The sequence below is a fragment of the Amphiura filiformis genome, unplaced genomic scaffold (assembly GCF_039555335.1).
Source record: "Amphiura filiformis unplaced genomic scaffold, Afil_fr2py scaffold_175, whole genome shotgun sequence".
Classification (NCBI taxonomy): domain Eukaryota; kingdom Metazoa; phylum Echinodermata; class Ophiuroidea; order Amphilepidida; family Amphiuridae; genus Amphiura; species Amphiura filiformis.
Genome location: NW_027305639.1, coordinates 33,593 through 46,404, shown reverse-complemented (window position 1 = coordinate 46,404; position 12,812 = coordinate 33,593). Strand labels below are relative to the sequence as shown.

Here is a 12,812-nt window from a genome sequence, read left to right as displayed (position 1 = left end):
CACCCCTCGATAAATTTGTGTCTATTTTTGCATTTTTCTCAAAAAACTAATAACACAGTGGTAACAAAAGTTCTGTATATTATAGGGGCAAGGGATTCAATTACTAAACTGGAATTTTAGTGACCCAAGACAAGCAGTTTGTTATTTATGATAAGAAATAAGGTACCGCTAGGGTGTACCTTGTTTCCTATCATAAAAACTGGACCGTTTGTCTTGAGTCACTGAAATTTCAGTGTAGTAATTGGCTTCCTTGCCCCAATAATATACAGCCTGTCTCAAAAAAAATTGTGCAAGTGAAAAGCGCCCTCTTTGGCAATTAGAAAATACTGTTGTGACATGATGCTTACATCAACGTCAAGGGTGTAGTCTTAGCTCTCAAATGCCGTTTGTTCTGTTCAATGTGCTTGTTTTAATCTCGAGATATGCTTAGTTAACGACGAAAGGGTAAAATCACATTTGTGCCACTTTTACTAGGGGAGAGGGCTTTACATGTAAATCAGTAATAGCATCAAGTTTATCAAGGGTTCCTTCGTGAAATCAAAAGAATGCATCAATTACACAATACATTTTTTTACTGTTATTACTATTTTATCATAATGCAGGAATAATGATTCCCTTTTTCTACAGATTAAAAGAATAAATATTTCACATTCTGCTGTAAATTTAAATACATGTGCACGTCAATGATTTTATCATGGTAATACTGTTCTCTTAGTAACATTGCACACTAAGGTCCGTATGCACAAAAAAGAGTGAGACAGGGTCTAAAGTTAGACCTGGTCTAGCTGGAATTACATGTAAGTTCTATCAGGAATGGTCCTTTACTATTATTTCCTAGAGTAGCTAGCACATTCTAAAGATTGTAATGCAACGTTCAAAAATAATACAAAATAACTTAAAAGCAAATGTAAAGGAAAATGTCCTTTTTCATAGTACTAAATTCCACTTTATAGAACAGGTATACCTTAAGGAGGCTGTGTACTCTCAGACATGCATGTAGTAAAAGTGCAATAACTTTGTAATTATTCGCGCAAGATATATAAAAGTATACATTTTTATAAAGGCAAGACATCAATAAATCTTAATATAAATACAGATTTGGGGTAAAAACAACAATTATGAAGAAAATCACAAAAAGTGAGTTTTTGGCAATATTTGTTAGGTACATCATAACCAAAAAACACTCTTTCCAAAATATTTTATTTTGTTTTTAGCTCAATCTTTATTTTTTTGATATTGGTCTTAATTTTTGAGATATTGACCAAGGCATCAAATTGAACTTTTTAAAATTCACAAACGCCTATTGCACAAAATGATGCCTAAAATCGGAAATAGACCAAAATATAAAAAAATGAGAAAACCGTTTTTTGAGTCGATCATGCTTTTTACGATGATCATATTTGCTCACCTATAGATGCTGTATTTATTGAGTTATTGTGTACCTAAATCGTCATTTTACCGAGAAAATGAACATTGAAATAATGGCCGTTGAAGTTTAAAGTGGTCACATTTTGCACTTTCATCGAATCTTACAGGAGAACGCGGCAGTTTTCGTTTTTCTACCTTATATTACGTGAACATCGGGTAAATCCACAGCCCCTTGAGAAGTTTGAGCGAAATTAATTCATAACTTGATATTTAAATCGGGGGAAAGAACTTGAAAAAACCCACATTTTATCAGCTAAAACGGAGCCATTTGACCGCTAGGTTTTTTTGAAATCAGTGCTTCCGTGATGCTTCCATAAGATGCGGCGCGCATGCAGATAAGCGTTGCGTATGCGTAGCGTATTTGTGCGTTAACAAATTCCGTGATACGCAACGCGATGCGTTGTTGCGCGCGTGTACCCTGGATGGTACAACAAAGATTTTCTTTCCTTTTCAATTTCAAATACGAGTGGAATAGTGAAATAAAATCCTTAAAATATTGCAGTTGGAGTTTACAAATCTGGATTTTCATTCCTTGTATTTATAAAAAACAAAGCAAAGTACAAACTTATCAAAAAAACTCAATTTTGCGCAAGAAACCATGTCTAATAGCCGCGTTAAGACCCGGTCTAACTCTTTTGTGCATACGGACTTTATAGGTTTATATTACTTGTTGGGAGAGAATTAGCACACACGCTTATGTTGATGCGAATAATGCGTCTAATGCACGAGCCCCGGAGGGGGAATGCATTAGACGCACAAACTTCAGCTATCATTGATGTACAGCTCTCTTCCCTAGTAAAAGTGGCACAATTATGACTTTGCCCTTTCGTTGTTAAATAAACATATCTCGAGATTGAAACAAGCAAATTGAACGGAACAAACAGCATTTAAGAGCTAAGACTATGCCCTTGACGTTGATGTAAGCATCATGTCACAACGGTATTTTCTAATTGCCTAAGAGGTCGCTTTTCACTTGCACAATTTCTTTTGAGACAGGCTGTACATAACATTTGTTACCAGTGTTTTATCATTTTTTGAGAAAAATGCAAAAATAGTCAAAAATTTACCACAGGGGTGTAGTACCCCCTTAACAGAATATTTTTGTAGATAAGCAGTTTACAACAGCTCACTTTTTAACGTTAAAAATGTGTGACACAATTTGGTCTATGGGGGCCAAAGGCAGCAAATTTGAAAGGGAGATAAAGGCAATAAAATGGATTAAAAAACAATACAATACATAACAAAATACACATCTTTTTAAAAAGCTTCAGAACTTTATAGCAAAGTACAAGTATGCTATACATTTGGTGTTTTCAGTGTATGATAGCCTATTGTTTGTATACGGTAATAATTATAGTACGGTAACTCAATTTTCAAAAATGCCTCCTTTGGCCCCTATATGGAGCAGATCATGTCGCATATATCCTATCAAAATCAACATATAATTAAATTATCCATTTTTATATCTAACCAACTCAGGACAATTTCGATTTGACAATAAATGTAGTAATTTGAGGTATTATATCCCCAAGGGGTATTTTTATAATCTTATTTTTCAAGACATTTTTAACAATGTGTGTGTTTTGAGTAGTAGCGGATCTAGAGCAGTCAGATGGGCAATTTTAGAAGAAAATAATAAAATGTAAAAAATGCCATGAGAAGTAAGAAAGTTCTGCAAAATGAAGACCTAATTGAAGCGATTTGGTGAACCATTTTGGCACTATCAATGTGTAAAATTTTTGAAATGGGCAGTCCATAGAGCCATTCGTGGAGGGCAAGTTTTCACTATTATGGTAGGCCTATAAATTGTGTTAAACATAAATTGGCAAATGTCGAGAGCAGAAGTGAAAGTGTTCATTTGTTTATCAACTACACAGGGGGATGTCCCCCCTCAGAATTGAAGCGATTTGGTGGATCATTTTGGCACTAATAATATGTAAAATTTAAGTTTGAAGAGTTGAAAAAGCCGAAAATGGGTGAAATGACGGTCCATAAATCCTTTCGTTGTCATGTTTTTCCTATTATTGTAGGCCTATAATAAATTGTGTTAACAGGCGTGAGAATGGCCATCCATGAAAAAACCTGAAAAGTTTGAAAAAGCATGAAAAAGCGTGTGAAATTAGGCTAGAAAGGCCGAAAACAGGCTGAAATGAAAAGAAAGTGCAGAAATGTGGACCCAAAAAAGCGGATCTTACATTATGCAGACTGTGGCAGACTGCTTTAGAATATGAGACTTGTATCAAAATATACCATTTGGTATACTAGTGTCCGGTTAGAACTACCCCTAATGCAGGCCTGGTCACATACTTCAGTGTGTATTAAATGGCATAAATATGCTACTCAACTCCAAAATTGTGTCGCAAATTGATAAAATTGTGTACCATTTTGCTACGCGATACCAGCTATTTCCAACGCTGGTTTCCACTACATTTGCATCACATAGGATTGATTCATTTTTCGGGCGGGTTGATGCTTTTATATTTTGTTATATTTTCCAATATGTTTAGTGATAATTTGTTATAAAAAACAGCAAATTTTATTTTTCTTCTTGTGTATGAAATAGGTCAATAAATGTGTATTACTGTCTTATTCCTCGAGAAATTAGACAGCACAATGCACTTGTGCTGATGTTGATGCGTCCATTGTACTCCCCCTTGGGGCTCATGCATTAGACGCATCAACATCAGCGCATGTGCATTATTTTCTTAATTTCTCTCCCAACAAGTAATAAGCGTTCATTAACCTATGATTATAACTAGTAAATTATGAGGTGCATAAAATGATATCCTGCTGGAATACAAGATTAAAGTTTGTTCGGTTTATATTAGGCAGAAAAAAATAAGACTTGTAACACCGTGCATTGATATAGAATGTCATGCACGCAGTTGAGCGCAATGCTTACGCTAGTTGTGCGTTGTGTAATGCGTGACTGGTGCACGCTTATGTGAATTTACACAAGCGTGAGTTGGGACTTAATTGACTTGCGCAGTAACAAAAGCCGAATAATTTCCGCCTTATATAACCCGAACAAACAAGCCGATTACAAAGTTTGTGAAGAAAATTATCTTTAAAAAATAATGATCCTTAAAAGACCTTTGACCTCACATCAATTGACGTCACATTGTACCCATGTGTCGAAGTCCATAAATTCCATGTGGGAGAAATTGTCAGATATTGGGTTGACATTGTTGTCTCACACATCCACACACACACCCTACATCCATATGGTGCTCATTTCATAGTCATCACCTGAACTTTTACTTGTTAGCAAGTTTCTTAATCGGGTTCTTAACTAAGTGACCTTTGAGGCTTAGATTCCAAAGTTCTGAGTACCTTGGAGAAACCTAATTCCAATGGTCACACCAATGAAGTTAAATAAAAATCCCCCACATTTAACTGTCAATTTATATAATGCCAGCCGATGCCATTATATAAAACTTATTATTAATTAACTTGTGAATTAAAACAGTTGTTAATAAAACAGTAAATCAGCAATGATAATAACTGGTAAAATATGGTATTAAGGAGCATTTTGTGATCCTATCATTATAGCTTATTCCCAAAATTTAAGTTGATTCCGATTTTGCGTTTGCGAGTTCTGCATGATTATGTGTATTACACTGCTCCATAGACAATGTATTGTAATGTTGTTCTGGTATTCCAGAACGAAATTCAAATTTCACGATATCTTTGCTAAACGAATTAGTCTGCAAGAATTTTTTGTACACAAACATTATCATAATTTATATGATTTATGTAGTCAGAGCTTTCCAGTGATATAAAAATCTCAACTTTTTTTGAGAAAAGTGGGGGGATGATGCTGTGGCTCACAAAATGCCCTTTTAAAATTAAATAAAGTAAATTATGACATACTGAAAATAATTTGAACATCATTAATATAATTGCTAGGAATAAAGTTATTAATCTAGAGTAGTCATATGGTCATTCAACTCAAAAAAATATCTGAACATGGTTTTTATCCCTTGAGGTTTTGCGGGAATCGGGAGATGAAGATGATGAACAGCAAAGTTTTTGCTTTCCTTTCTGCCTAGATATTTGAATTCTTTGTCAAGCCTAATTTTCGCCCAAGGTCATTACTATTCACATGATACTTCGATTATAGCTGACTACTCTATCTCGCCTAACCAAAAATGAAACTTTTGGCTGAAAAAAAGTACAAGGAACGATTTCTATAAATTTTGGTGTCTTTTGAAGAGAAGATGGAAAACCAAATAAGGTTAAAGTATTACAATATTTTACCAGTAAAATATGATGTTCTGAAATTACCGGTACTTTATCACAGGAAACCAAGATTCGACTAATTCATAACAGCTGACTACTCTCGTCTAACCAAAAAAACAAACCTTTGGTTGAAAAAAAGTACATGGAACGATTTCTTAAATTTTGGTGTCTTTTCGACAGAAGATAGAATAAAAATCACCAAACAAGGTATTTACAATATTTTACCAGTAAAATATGATGTTGTGAAATTACGGTACTTTATCATGTTAATTAACTGGTAATTATAAAACACTAACAGCATTTACAGATCTATTATAGCATGTTATAACAATATGATCATGACAGATTGCATGCAGCCAAAAATGGCTTTCTGATGGCAGAAACAAAAAGCAATATGGCCATTTAAAACAGCTAAATTAAAAAGTTAAATCCATATTGAGACCTTAACATGGGTCCTGCTATTTTCTTGCTCTGGCATAACTTCTCAAACTGTTCCATCATGTCACGCACAACTTCCTGTGTTTGTATGTCCTGTTAGAGGAAAACACTTCAATGTAAGTTCAAATGAATTTAATAGGAAAGCAAATTGGACTTACACATGTATATGCATACAAACATTATTCTACCCTGTAAAAACAAAATCCTGAACTTCCTACTTAAATCAAATGATTGAGAAAAGATATTTGAGCAACAAGTCTCACCTGCTTTCGCGTTCACCAGAACAATACTTGTACTGATTTGGCCCTAGCATGGAAGTACTTCCATGGTCCTGATGACTTTGAAATGACATTGAAAAAATGTACACATTTTTTTCTTTTACCAAGTTTGTACATTAAAATGGCCTATCAAAATGTTCTCCAACAAACATTACACTGGGGATGTTTCGGAGAAATTAAAAGAGGATCTATCCCGATCACGGCATCACTACACACTTTAAGCCACTAGTTAGGTGACTTTGTCTAGGATATGCTTTTATTGGTCAGTGAAGGATTGTTAGGTCATCCAAAGGAAATAGTGGTCGTCAAGATCACACTAAGGTCAGAGGTCATTTGAGGTCAACTTACAAAATAGGCTGAAAAAAAAAATAATTGTCTCATATCTTTGGACGATCTGGGACCGTCGTCCCCATTTTGTTACATTTAGGAGTTAAATAAATTCCAAATGATAGCGCATTGAATTTTAATAGTGTTTTCTGCTCAGACTGTACTGGTGATAGGAATGTGAATATCCAAGCTATGGCGAGGAATATATGGAATTGTTTGTCAAAAGGGAGGTAAATACCTGGAACACAGATTAGGAAATACAATTATATGACCCTAAAACACTGAGCAGTGGGAAGAGCTTAACAGGAACTTACCTGTTCTTTACATGTTGGTTTTGAGTTGAAAATTGGTATGAGCGTTTTGGGCAGTATTTTCTATGGGACATGAGAATAATAGCAGACTTTATGGGCCTCAAAAATGCTTTTTTGGTTGTTTTTATCTGTTGACAGTTTTTTTCTATTCCACTTGACCTATTATCTCAACATAAAATGACAACATTTTTGGATATAGACCGAACAAAAAAGTGTGCAGCGCCCTCAAGCGTCACCATACTTTATCTAGTGAAATGAGTGAATTATGGTGCAAAATCCTTCAGATTATTTAAGTCAAAATATCAATTCTTAAAAGTTCCATGAAAATTGGATGTTGTGTTTTCGTGAAAATCAACATTTAAGGTCAAAATTGAGAGCGAGGGCACTTTTCAGGAGCTACGGTTATGCTTACACTGCTAACACACACAGTGTCTTAAATTGGAAAAATCGTCCTTGAAATTTTTCAGTTTTAATGGGGAATTAGGTTTGGCTGACAATAAAAAACACTCAAAACATGCTCAAAAGTAAGACCAAAATAAGCTGAATCTGAATCATCTCAAAGACTAATACAAGCCAAATTTACTCCAACCACTTCACTCGGAGTGCCCTCTTGAGTAAGTACTTCATCCTATTGTGACTCTATTGACTGATTATTTTGGTCTTAATTTGAGCTTGTTTTGGTCCTTCTTTTGAGTGTTTCCTATTGTCAGCCAAACCTAATTTCCCATTCAACCAGGGTACGGTATTAAAAGAAGGATGACTTTTTCCTTTAGAGTTACCAGTGTTACATTGAACGCTATGGGAGAAAAGTGTGTTGACCGCAAGGCATTTGAATAGGAGCATTGAAAATACATTCAAACGGGCACTACAAAATAAACATGATAGAATACTCAAATTTCGCAAAATAAAAATTTGACGAAAACTTGTGCAAAATCTTAAAAAGCACCCTCGCGCTCAATTTTTCTCTTTATCATCAATTTTTACAAAACCGCAATATCCAATTTTCTTGGAACTTTCATAAATTGGTATTTTGACCTCATTTACATATATTTAGACAACCAAATCTCATCAAAATACAAAAAAAAAATACTTTGCAGGATTTTGCACCCATTTCACAGTATAAAATATGGTGACACTTGGGGGCACTGCACACTGTTGGGTCTATATCCAAAAATTCTATCATTTCATGGTGAGATGGGCCAAATGGAATACAAAAAAACTGTTAACGGAGCAAAACTAAATATGACCTCTATATAGCTCACTCCTAATGAGAGCACATCACTCAGACATATCAAATTGTATTCTGAATACGAATAATGTCCTCCTGATATTAAATAATTTTGATATTCTGAAATTTGCGATATAATACACAATTTTTTGCACATGATTAAAAATTGATATTTTTGATATCTTAAAACAATGCTTGAAGTAAACTTTATAAATCCAGTGATATGTACTTAAAGTGCATGTAGCTCGGATGGAAAGCCGACGATCAATTGAAAATTTTGACCTTTCGTATTGAAGATATGGATTTTTTCCAAAAAAAATACCAAAAAATTTTCGGTCTTTTTCAAGGACTGTTATACATCAAAATAAAATTTGTATTATATCGCAAATTTAAAAAAATAAAAATTATTTGACATCAGTATATTCTGTGTATTTAGAATGCAATTCGCACAGATGCCAACATTAACATCCAGAAAATAGCCCTGGGGGATTAAAACAAAAAATAGGGAGGTTATTAAAATTACATGCAACTTCAAGGGCACAAACTTGCCAGAAATAGGAAGGTTGCCAAATTTGGGTTGGCATCTCTGAATTCATTATGTCTGATGTGCTGATGTAAAAATACTGTCAAAACGCTCACACTAGAGCCCTTAAGTGAAAAGCAAATGAACAGTTGTAAAAAGTTCCACAAACATACCTTTCTTAAAATTCTGGGATTATCTCCCTCTCCTATAATTCGCTTGGCAACATACTGTCCCTCTTGAATGGATGCATCATCTTCTGCATGGACAACTTGACAGCGGTAGGCATTCCGCATGCCCCCTCGTGCAAATGGTTGAGGCTGTAACTTGATTGTGATGAAATCTGCTTTACTCCATTGTACTTGATGGCCACTTTTCAAACACATGGTTTCAACTTTTGCGAAAATACCCTTTGGCGATGGTGGGCGCATCACGCTTTTCCCCATTACCCCAAGTGCTTCAAGATTTGGCACCACACCCTCCTCCTTCTCCTGTGATGATGTAAATAAGTTTTGAAGTTAAATTTTGGTCATGTACATGTCTTCAAGGTGAAAATAAGTGCTCAGTTTGGAAAAAAAAGTCCTGGCTCACCTGAAATTAGTCAGGTGAGTCCAAGTCAGAATTTAAGTCAAAATGGTCTAATATCTAATGGCACAGTTCAGTTATTCTACTTTCAACATTAATAACTCAAATTCTGACCTTTGGTTCACCATTCATATAATTTATCGAGTATCTTAAATGAGGATCCTAGCATCCTCTTTTTATGACATGTTCAGTCCATATCCACGAAAAAAAGCTTGTTCCCAAAATTTTAGTTGTTCCGATTTTGTGTTTGCCAGTTATGCATGATTATGTGTATTACACTACTCCATAGACAATGCATTGTAATTTTGTTCTGGTACATGTATATACCAGAACGAAATTACAACGCATTGTAATTCAAATTTCACGATATCTTTGCTAAACAAATTAATCTGCAAGAAATATTTTGTACATAAACATTATGTAGCCAGGTTTTCAGTGATATAGAAATCTCAACTTTTTTTGAGAAAAGTAGGCCCTTTTAATATATGTATATAGACTGTATGGTGACAAGCTACAGTTCAGGACAAAATGTGTAGCTTGGTGTTGTGATTTTTAATCTGAATGGGCTATAGTATGCAACTATATAATATGAGCCTGAAACAAGTCCCATAGTTTGCTTATTTTCACCTTTGCATGGCTTAGTATTCACCATGTAGTATTCCCAATAATATTATTCATTTGGTATAACGGTGACATAAAGATATTAAGTATAAATAGGGTGTGGTGTACGGTAAAAAAATAGGTATCCAGGGTGATCAAAATTTTCTCCATAATTATGAGTAATTAATTATTCAAAGAATGGATAAACTCTAATTAGCTTATTCAATACTTTAAAGTAACTGCTTTTTAAAAGTCATAAATGTACAAATTATCATTACAAAGTAGAAGGAATACAAATTGTCTCCTGCATTAACATTTTTGGACTTTTGAAATTGAGTGTTCTACACACAGGTCTTGAGGAAAGACATTTCAGGCCCATATAATTGCTCGCTAGTCTAACTGATGAATATGAAATACAAAAATTAGATAATTATTTAGTTGCTACAATGATTGCCATTAAAATTGTCACCAAATAATCATGGTTTTTAGTTTTTAATTCAACATTAACATCAACTGTTCTGGACAGTATTTCCACAGAGTTTGTATGAAACCATGTCCACACTTCCTCCACCCTAGGAGTTTGCTAGCTCAATCAGTTATAAAATCAGTTAGCATCTATGGATATATACCTGTTTTTGGTGTCCAATTAAAGAGGCTTTATAGTAAGACCAAACTGAGGTAGTCTTCTTCATATTAATATAATGATCATGCAAGGCATATATTAAGCAGGCCCAGGCTTTTTTTTTATCTCAAGGTTGCCCAGCTTTGAATCCTGACGTGTCTAATATTTTATATTATATACATCATGGATTCCTGTAATCTAATTGGTTAAAAGTGTATGTCAAAACTATGTCAATAAATTTCCAAAAACGATGTCAATACTTTTGTTTGTTTGTTTGATTTATTTCTTCTTTTGCCTGGGTTACTCATTCAGTGGATGTTTTAAGGTATCCTATGTTCTTCCATGCGACCCATGTTTTTGCGCAAAACAGCTGAGTTCACATGCATACAACAATTCTTGTCAATCTCAATCCACATTTGGTCAAAAAATAAAACAACAAAATTGATTGTAGATGCACGTACTTAGCAAATTATTGTTTTTCCTAAAATTCTAAAATCAGTAAATCAGGGTCAGTCAAGACTGTAAAAGAGGTTTTTTCCGCCTTTGACAAATTAATGATCTTACCCGCATGCCTCCCTTAGCAGTTTAAATTGTGTTTGTTGATGAACCTAAATGTTATGTCATCTTGTAAAGATCTTACCTGCATGACTCCTGTGGTCTTTTCAAGACACAGACATAACCTTAGCAGTATGAATTGTGTTTGTTGATGAACCTAAATGTTATGTCATCTTGTAAGATCTTACCTGCATGACTCCTGTGGTCTTTTCAAGACAGAGATATAACCTTAGCAGTTTGAATTGTGTTTGTTGATGAACCTAAATGTTATGTCATCTTGTAAAGATCTTACCTGCATGACTCCTGTGGTCTTTTCAAGACACAGACATAACCTTAGCAGTTTGAAGTGTGTTTGTTAATGAACCTCTATGATATGTCATCTTGTAAAGATCTTACCTGCATGACTCCTCTTGTTTCCAGACATAAATATAAACGTAAGAGTCTGAAGTGTGTTTGCTCGTACACATCGTTTAATGTAATATCGTCCGGGAGTATGCGATCATTCAAATCTCGTAACGACAGTTGGAAGTCCTCTTCCCTTCCCAGCTTGTTATTACCTTCTGGAAAAAAAAGGCATGTAGCTATGTTCTTAATTTCAGCCACAGTGGTGGTTTTCTTTTGTTTGAGATTTCTGACACCTCCTCCTCTTGACTCTCTAACTGCTCGAAAGCCACCATCATCAGTGTTATCTTTTAGTTTCAATCCAAGTGCAAATGCACGATCTGCTTTTGTTGGATTTTTGTTCACTTTCATATCATCTTTTTTCAGTTTCTTGTAGCGGAGCTTCTCGATTAGGGCGTTCTTACTTCCAGACTTTTTGGCTACAGCAACCCTGGCCGCTATCCGATCACCAAATCTAGGTATGAATTGGGCTAAGTCTTCATCAGACATCTCCATTATAGTTGGTGGATCAATCTATTTCAAAAGATAAAGTGAAATTGTAGTTATGAATGTTTTAATGTAGTTTCCATTAAACAGAATGCTTCATATTACAGATTCCACATTCATGTATATGTGACCCGCTCTATGGAAACCCGCCATAAGTCGCACTCAGCCATTTTAAGATACAGCGAGTCAAAGTTGAGGTGAAAAACCTTAAAATTTCGTTTTTCAGGTTTTAATATTTTTTTATTCCTTAACCATAACACCCAAAAATACCACAAAATACCACAATGAAAAATTCCACGCATGCATGAATCCCAAGTGTTATATGCTCACGTAATTACTGGCCGGGCAGCGATAACCCGTGTTGCTACCAGCACGCGATCATGTGGTTGGCATGCGGGTATCAAAGGTTCGAATCCCGGGGTGCCAAGTGCAAAATTCTTTTCCTTCTCTCCTTTTTCGGATCTTCCAATATCAAAAAGCAGGGTTTAGTGTTAGGGTTAGTATGTTTACTTTAACCTACCATTGAAAACAAACTATTCTTCTATGTGTAAACTGTAAAGCAATAGCATTTTCTGAGCCAAACAAAGTCTTTTAGCATGTCATTCTACAACTTAAAAGCCATTTTTCTTGCATTTGCCTTTTCTTTATGTGTTGCTTCTCCTCGTCCCGTTTAAAGACAGTAGCATGAGGACCACGTGTCCCAGAAACATATTTTGGTATCAAATGAACTAAATGATGACATCAAAAACTCAATTTCAAAAATGAACTGTACCCGACTTCACCCAATTTT

At 34.8% G+C, this 12,812-nt stretch overlaps 1 protein-coding gene across 2 annotated transcripts in view; it reads right to left on the bottom strand.

The window, feature by feature from the left end:
* The window catches only part of LOC140145221 (uncharacterized), a 28,773-nt gene extending 16,732 nt beyond the window's left edge, over positions 1-12,041 (bottom strand). For both annotated transcript variants that reach the window (XM_072166996.1, XM_072166994.1), the window contains exons 1-2: positions 11,531-12,041; positions 8,949-9,263 (exon numbers count right to left, since the gene is read on the bottom strand). The gene's annotated coding sequence lies outside the window, so the exon portion shown is untranslated. The remainder of the gene's footprint in view (positions 1-8,948; positions 9,264-11,530) is intronic.
* Between the last annotated feature and the right edge of the window lie 771 nt (positions 12,042-12,812).